The following is a 7,593-nucleotide window of genomic DNA, read 5'->3' as shown; positions in this document are numbered from 1 at the left end:
GAGAAGACTCTCCTCCGCAAGAAGGAGGACTCCCCGACGGGTGACACTGTCGGACAAGAAGACCTACAGGGCCGCGACGGCCCAGAGCACGGAGCCTCCACGGAAGCCCCAGAAAAACAGAGTCAGACGGCACGGTCCCTGGCACGAAGATACGGTCAAAAGAGACGGCGCATGTGCAAGAAGCCCGGCTTCAAGACCTAAGAACATCAGGATGCAGGGAAGAGCTCCCACTCTCCACGAAAATGGACCGCTAGAGACAAGAGCTGCCGACACAGCCTGGAACGACGCCGCAAAAGAGAACCGACCGGAAACTTCCACGCCACGAGACCGATCCACGCTTTACGCTTGTAAGGCAAGAAGAGAAGCACCCACTTGGCACTACGCCGACGAGCAGGGGCATTCGAGACTCCGGGGCGGTGCCCGATGTGCACAAAGAGCCGTGAGGATGTTGAGATACAGGTACGGTCTAAGACACGGAAGACAGATGACAAAAATGGCACAGCACCACAGACACAGCCTGGAGCGGTCCTGCCCAATTGGGCCGAAGAGAAACCCCTTCCTTCTCTTTCCACGCCCAAAGGGGCCCGCTCCTGCACAGCCCTCTCCCCTGCGCTAGCTTTACAAGCCCTCCCCCTGCAATTCACAACCGTGGTCCCCTCCCTCCAGTCCCTCAACTTAGCTTTCAGGGGGCCAGGGGTCTGACTCCATCCTCGACAAAAAGCACCTTGGCTAACCGGGATGCTCCCGCTGTCGCCTGCTTCCGTTTTGTCATCTGAAAAGCAAAACGAGGAGACGACAACACAGACGACACACAGGGCTGACAGTAAGCATCACACTGGCCAACGCCGACCTCTTCCACAACCACCTCCTCCTCAGAAGCACCGGGGTGCTCCACTCACCTGCACATTCCAGAGTCGGACGCTGCGGCCTCCGTCGCTTCTGCAACCTGAGATACCGAGAGACACAAAATTACCCTTGCGCCCGTGAGAAGTCACCCGCCCCACGCTCCTCCTCGCCTGCCACCCCAGCTCACCTCAAACAGTTGTCCAATGCCACAGGTGGCCCGCACGGCCCCTGCAAAACCAAGAGACACACCCCTCACTCAGTCGCTGCACAATAATTTGCTCTTGCACGCTGACCCGGCACACAACCGCCTCACCTTCTCAGACCTCTTGTCAGCACGCCGCTTCGCCCCTCTGAGGCTACGTGCGCCACCTGCAATAAAAACAAAGCAAACGGCACATGCCGAGATACCGCCCGAAACCAAAGCCTGCCCGCATCCATTCCGATCTCCTGCTCCTTTACCTTGGCCGCTCACCCACCCTGGCCCTGCCGTTTACAGGTTCCCCCGTTGCCCCGGGCAGAGCAGCTCCAAGCCAAAACACGCACAGGCACACACCGACGCTACGCGCAAGACCACAAACAATGGGCTTCAAAGAAGAGAGAAGACTCTCCTCCGCAAGAAGGAGGACTCCCCGACGGGTGACACTGTCGGACAAGAAGACCTACAGGGCCGCGACGGCCCAGAGCACGGAGCCTCCACGGAAGCCCCAGAAAAACAGAGTCAGACGGCACGGTCCCTGGCACGAAGATACGGTCAAAAGAGACGGCGCATGTGCAAGAAGCCCGGCTTCAAGACCTAAGAACATCAGGATGCAGGGAAGAGCTCCCACTCTCCACGAAAATGGACCGCTAGAGACAAGAGCTGCCGACACAGCCTGGAACGACGCCGCAAAAGAGAACCGACCGGAAACTTCCACGCCACGAGACCGATCCACGCTTTACGCTTGTAAGGCAAGAAGAGAAGCACCCACTTGGCACTACGCCGACGAGCAGGGGCATTCGAGACTCCGGGGCGGTGCCCGATGTGCACAAAGAGCCGTGAGGATGTTGAGATACAGGTACGGTCTAAGACACGGAAGACAGATGACAAAAATGGCACAGCACCACAGACACAGCCTGGAGCGGTCCTGCCCAATTGGGCCGAAGAGAAACCCCTTCCTTCTCTTTCCACGCCCAAAGGGGCCCGCTCCTGCACAGCCCTATCCCCTGCGCTAGCTTTACAAGCCCTCCCCCTGCAATTCACAACCGTGGTCCCCTCCCTCCAGTCCCTCAACTTAGCTTTCAGGGGGCCAGGGGGTCTGACTCCATCCTCGACAAAAAGCACCTTGGCTAACCGGGATGCTCCCGCTGTCGCCTGCTTCCGTTTTGTCATCTGAAAAGCAAAACGAGGAGACGACAACACAGACGACACACAGGGCTGACAGTAAGCATCACACTGGCCAACGCCGACCTCTTCCACAACCACCTCCTCCTCAGAAGCACCGGGGTGCTCCACTCACCTGCACATTCCAGAGTCGGACGCTGCGGCCTCCGTCGCTTCTGCAACCTGAGATACCGAGAGACACAAAATTACCCTTGCGCCCGTGAGAAGTCACCCGCCCCACGCTCCTCCTCGCTGCCACCCCAGCTCACCTCAAACAGTTGTCCAATGCCACAGGTGGCCCGCACGGCCCCTGCAAAACCAAGAGACACACCCCTCACTCAGTCGCTGCACAATAATTTGCTCTTGCACGCTGACCCGGCACACAACCGCCTCACCTTCTCAGACCTCTTGTCAGCACGCCGCTTCGCCCCTCTGAGGCTACGTGCGCCACCTGCAATAAAAACAAAGCAAACGGCACATGCTGAGATACCGCCCGAAACCAAAGCCTGCCCGCATCCATTCCGATCTCCTGCTCCTTTACCTTGGCCGCTCACCCACCCTGGCCCTGCCGTTTACAGGTTCCCCCGTTGCCCCGGGCAGAGCAGCTCCAAGCCAAAACACGCACAGGCACACACCGACGCTACGCGCAAGACCACAAACAATGGGCTTCAAAGAAGAGAGAAGACTCTCCTCCGCAAGAAGGAGGACTCCCCGACGGGTGACACTGTCGGACAAGAAGACCTACAGGGCCGCGACGGCCCAGAGCACGGAGCCTCCACGGAAGCCCCAGAAAAACAGAGTCAGACAGCACGGTCCCTGGCACGAAGATACGGTCAAAAGAGACGGCGCATGTGCAAGAAGCCCGGCTTCAAGACCTAAGAACATCAGGATGCAGGGAAGAGCTCCCACTCTCCACGAAAATGGACCGCTAGAGACAAGAGCTGCCGACACAGCCTGGAACGACGCCGCAAAAGAGAACCGACCGGAAACTTCCACGCCACGAGACCGATCCACGCTTTACGCTTGTAAGGCAAGAAGAGAAGCACCCACCTGGCACTACGCCGACGAGCAGGGGCATTCGAGACTCCGGGGCGGTGCCCGATGTGCACAAAGAGCCGTGAGGATGTTGAGATACAGGTACGGTCTAAGACACGGAAGACAGATGACAAAAATGGCACAGCACCACAGACACAGCCTGGAGCGGTCCTGCCCAATTGGGCCGAAGAGAAACCCCTTCCTTCTCTTTCCACGCCCAAAGGGGCCCGCTCCTGCACAGCCCTCTCCCCTGCGCTAGCTTTACAAGCCCTCCCCCTGCAATTCACAACCGTGGTCCCCTCCCTCCAGTCCCTCAACTTAGCTTTCAGGGGGCCAGGGGGTCTGACTCCATCCTCGACAAAAAGCACCTTGGCTAACCGGGATGCTCCTGCTGTCGCCTGCTTCCGTTTTGTCATCTGAAAAGCAAAACGAGGAGACGACAACACAGACGACACACAGGGCTGACAGTAAGCATCACACTGGCCAACGCCGACCTCTTCCACAACCACCTCCTCCTCAGAAGCACCGGGGTGCTCCACTCACCTGCACATTCCAGAGTCGGACGCTGCGGCCAACATTGCTTCTGCTACCTAAGATACCAAGTGACACAAAATTACCCTTGCGCCTGTGAGAAGTCACCCACCCCACGCTCCTCCTCGCTGCCACCCCAGCTCACCTCCAACAGTTGTCCAATGCCTAATGCGGCACACACAGAAAACAGCCCCTGCAAAATCAAGAGAGACACACCTCACTGAGGAGCCACACAATATTTTGCTCTTACACACTGACCAGGTCAGCAGCAGCCTCACCATCTCAGACCTCTTGTCAGCATTCTGCTTCAGCTGTCCGTGGCTATGTGTGGCACCTGCAACAAAATCAAAGCAAAGAGGACATGCTGAGATAATGCCCAAAACTAAGCCTGTCCGCACCGATTCCCACTTTCTGCTTTTTCACCTTGGCTGATGACCCGTGTTGCCCCTGCCATTTTGCAGGTTGGCACCTCGAAGCTCACATCCCACCTGAAAAACACAAACAACAAGCGATGCTTAGAACTTCACCAACAATGCACACTACAATAATAACTGCTACTTCAGCCCATGAGTCATGGCCCACCTTGCCTGAGTCACCTCTGTTACCAAGATCCCGCTTTGCATCTTCAAACGGAGAATCCAAAACTTATAAGCTAGTCATACAGCCACCAGTCTTATCTTCCCTCCAACACCACACACTGACCTTCTTATGGCACTCTACTTATGTGTCCTCTGCCGCCCTTTGGCACACTGCTCATCCCTCTGCATCTGTAAAAGCAACATTGAACAAGTCACCCAGATGCAGAACAATATATGACCAGTCCCAGAAGTCTTGTTTCCATTTACGTTTACCATCTAGATTCCAACTACAGCCTGCTATTAATAGCAATCTGGTCGTCCCCTGTGTCTCTGCCTAGCGCTACAGAAATAACTCTCCTTGCCCACTGCATATAGGGCTACTTGGCTCAGAAATGGACTCTACAACTTTTGCCTATGAAGTCTAGGGTTATCTACATGTTAGCCATAGGATCTTATTGTTATTCTTTTGCTTGCTGTCACTGCTATGCCCCCAGGTAGAGCAGCTCTAACCCAGACAAACATGCACAGACGCTGCAGACAAACAAGACCAACAGTATGACGCAGAGACATAAAAAAACTCTAAAAAGCACGACTCCTGGACCAGAGATGCCATTGGGCAAGAAGACCTAGGGGGCCACAAGTAAGAATCTGTGGCAGCCTGAGAAAAGTCAAATGCTATGAACTGCGACAAAAAGATCTATCTGCAACTCGGATGAAGTGTGCGCACAATGCCTTTCCTGAAGACCTAAGAAGTCTGGGATGCCAGGAAGATATCTCAGAAAAGATGACTAAAAAGAGACTGCTCAAGATCAGAGGTGCTGTCCCAGCCTGGAACAATGTTGCAGAAGCAGACAGAGCATAAGCTTCTGAGATGCAAGACTTATCCATGTTTTACACTTGTAACACAAGCAAAGAAGGTCCCAGTTGGCACTGTAATGATGAGTAAAGCTATTTGAGATGCTAGGGATGGCACCCGAGATGCACAATGCCCTCCTTGAGTGCAAAGAGGACATTGAGACCTGAGGAAGGTCTAAGGCAGAGAAGACAGACTACGCAAACGACACCACCACAGACACAGGCTGGAACTGCCCTCCCTTGCATACACAGTGTTGTGCAAGAGTAACCTGCTTCCTTTACCTGCCCAAAGGGACCTGTTCCTGCACAGTCCTGTCCCCTACACTAACTTCACAACACCTCCCAACCTTGTTCCCCTCCCTCCAGACCCTCCCCAGCCCCTGTCCCTCAACTTAGCTTTCAGACGGGCAGGGATCAGAATCCATCCCTAATAAAAAACACATTGGCTACTGCAGTCAACAGGTTCCACTTTGTCATCCGAAAAAAAAAAAAAAGCAACCACACCCCACAAACAGTGATGACCATATCACATTGACCAATGCCAACCTCTTCCACAACAACCCCCTCCTCAGAAGCACCAGGATGCTCCACTCACCTGCTCATTCCAGAGTTGGATGCTGTAGCCATCATTGGTTCTGCTACCTAAGATACCAAGAGACACAAAACTACCATTGTGCTTATGAACTCACCTGCCCCATGCTCCTCCTCTCTACCACCCCAGCTCACCTCAAACAGTTGTCCAATGCCAAAAGCGGCCCGCGCAGCCCCTGCAAAACCAAAAGAGAAGCACCTCACTGAGTTGCCGCAGGATTCTTTGCTCTTAGACACCAACCCAGCCCACAGCTGCTACTTCAGGCCACTGGTCGTGGCTCACCTTGCCCGAGTCGCCTCCGGTGCCCATATCTCCGATTCACTCATTGCTTGGCACCTTCAAAATTAAAAAGAAAAATCAAAACCTAAAAGCACGTCTGCCCTCTCACACCATATGTAAAACCACCTTCTTGCGACGCTCTGCTCCCCTCTCCTCCCTCGCCCTTTGGCGCATGGCTCGTTTCTCTGCATCTGCAAAAAACATATTGTAGAAGTCACCCCAATGCTGACCAATAACTTAACAATTCCAAAGGTCTTGTTTCCATTCAAGAACACCACCTAGAGTCCAACTACAGCCTGCCATTAAAAAAACAAACACAAAAGAACACTAAGCTCTTCACATACAAGCCTTAACACCTTTGAGATTCAAAGGCCTGACATTCAGTCCTCTATCTGGAGATGCTGAGGCCCAGAGAATTCACACTTCATCTCTTGTGACTGTGTCATAACTCCCTGTCAGCTACAGGGAGACTTAAACCAAACAGACCTCATTGACATCCAATTGTGACTGCAAAATTAAACTGAGAGAGGCTGATGAACCCTCCTCCCTTCCTCAACCATCCCCCGGTCTCAAAAGTTTAGAATCCCCTTCTCTGCTCCTGAACTGTCAAGGAAGGAACCCCACAGCCTCCTGACTGCTCCTTCCCGGTATTTGCACCCCTGAACCCCCCCGCATCGGCCGCTCCTCAGGAGCTGTTCCTCTGAGCCACACCCTGCGTTCTGCAGGCATCTCCCACCTTACGCCTTCCCGCAGCCTTGGGGCTTTGCTACAGGGCCACAGAGTAAGTGAAACCCCAATGTTTATAATCTATGAGGGGCCTGCCTTGAGCTGCAAAGTTTCAAGGGACAACAGAGTCCTCTGAGCAATCGGGAAAGGCAATGAGCTGTCCCATACTCTGAAAGATACTATAGGCCTTATGTCCTTGCCACTTTCTTGAGAAATGCTCAATCTCTATACAGATGCATACAAGATGCTCACCTTAACCCCTGCAAGATAATCTCATCATCAGTCCAACTAAGAGATGCGATGCCAGCAAGTTACACAGTATAGAGCAAAACTAGTGAAAAAACCAACGTTCCACCTTCAATCAAGTCAGGAGTTCCAGGAAAGTGTAATGCACCTAGAATAAAAAGAACAATCTATTCTTAAACAATCTTGCCACCCCTAAATGCTCCATTAAAAATTACTGACCTGAAAAAAAAGGTGCAGATAAATATATTCTCTACTAGATCTGCTGCTGAGCCTTGACTCGTCCTGAACGTCTTACCTCAAACAGACACCCCTGCTTCTCTAAATATCAAAACACATCTCCCTGGGTAGCTTAGACAGCTCAAAAGTTGTAATCAACTGAAGGAACAGCAGAGCACTAAGACCAAAGAAAGCCAGAAGTAGAATGAGCTCCCTGATCAGAGGCTGGGGGTCATATACTCCGAGCCTCGCCCACCACCCTTCCCACAGTCCCCTGGGAAAGGGGAGGGATGAACCACCAAAAGACATTAAGGCGGCCAGAGGAGCAG

The 7,593-nt window shown here is 53.4% G+C and overlaps 1 long non-coding RNA gene across 1 annotated transcript; it reads right to left on the bottom strand.

Moving 5' to 3' along the window:
* Positions 1-4,046: 4,046 nt before the first annotated feature.
* On the bottom strand, positions 4,047-7,182 carry LOC142361479 (uncharacterized). Its single transcript, XR_012764126.1, has 7 exons — positions 7,055-7,182; positions 6,080-6,267; positions 5,932-5,972; positions 5,801-5,847; positions 4,475-4,539; positions 4,196-4,260; positions 4,047-4,106 (listed from the first exon to the last, which is right to left on the bottom strand). It is a non-coding gene; the product is annotated as an uncharacterized LOC142361479 (long non-coding RNA).
* Positions 7,183-7,593: the final 411 nt, after the last annotated feature.

This window comes from Opisthocomus hoazin, chromosome 5, assembly GCF_030867145.1.
Source record: "Opisthocomus hoazin isolate bOpiHoa1 chromosome 5, bOpiHoa1.hap1, whole genome shotgun sequence".
NCBI classification, from domain to species: Eukaryota; Metazoa; Chordata; class Aves; order Opisthocomiformes; family Opisthocomidae; genus Opisthocomus; species Opisthocomus hoazin.
Note: the sequence above shows the minus strand (reverse complement) of the source record. Positions and strands in the feature narration are given on the sequence as shown.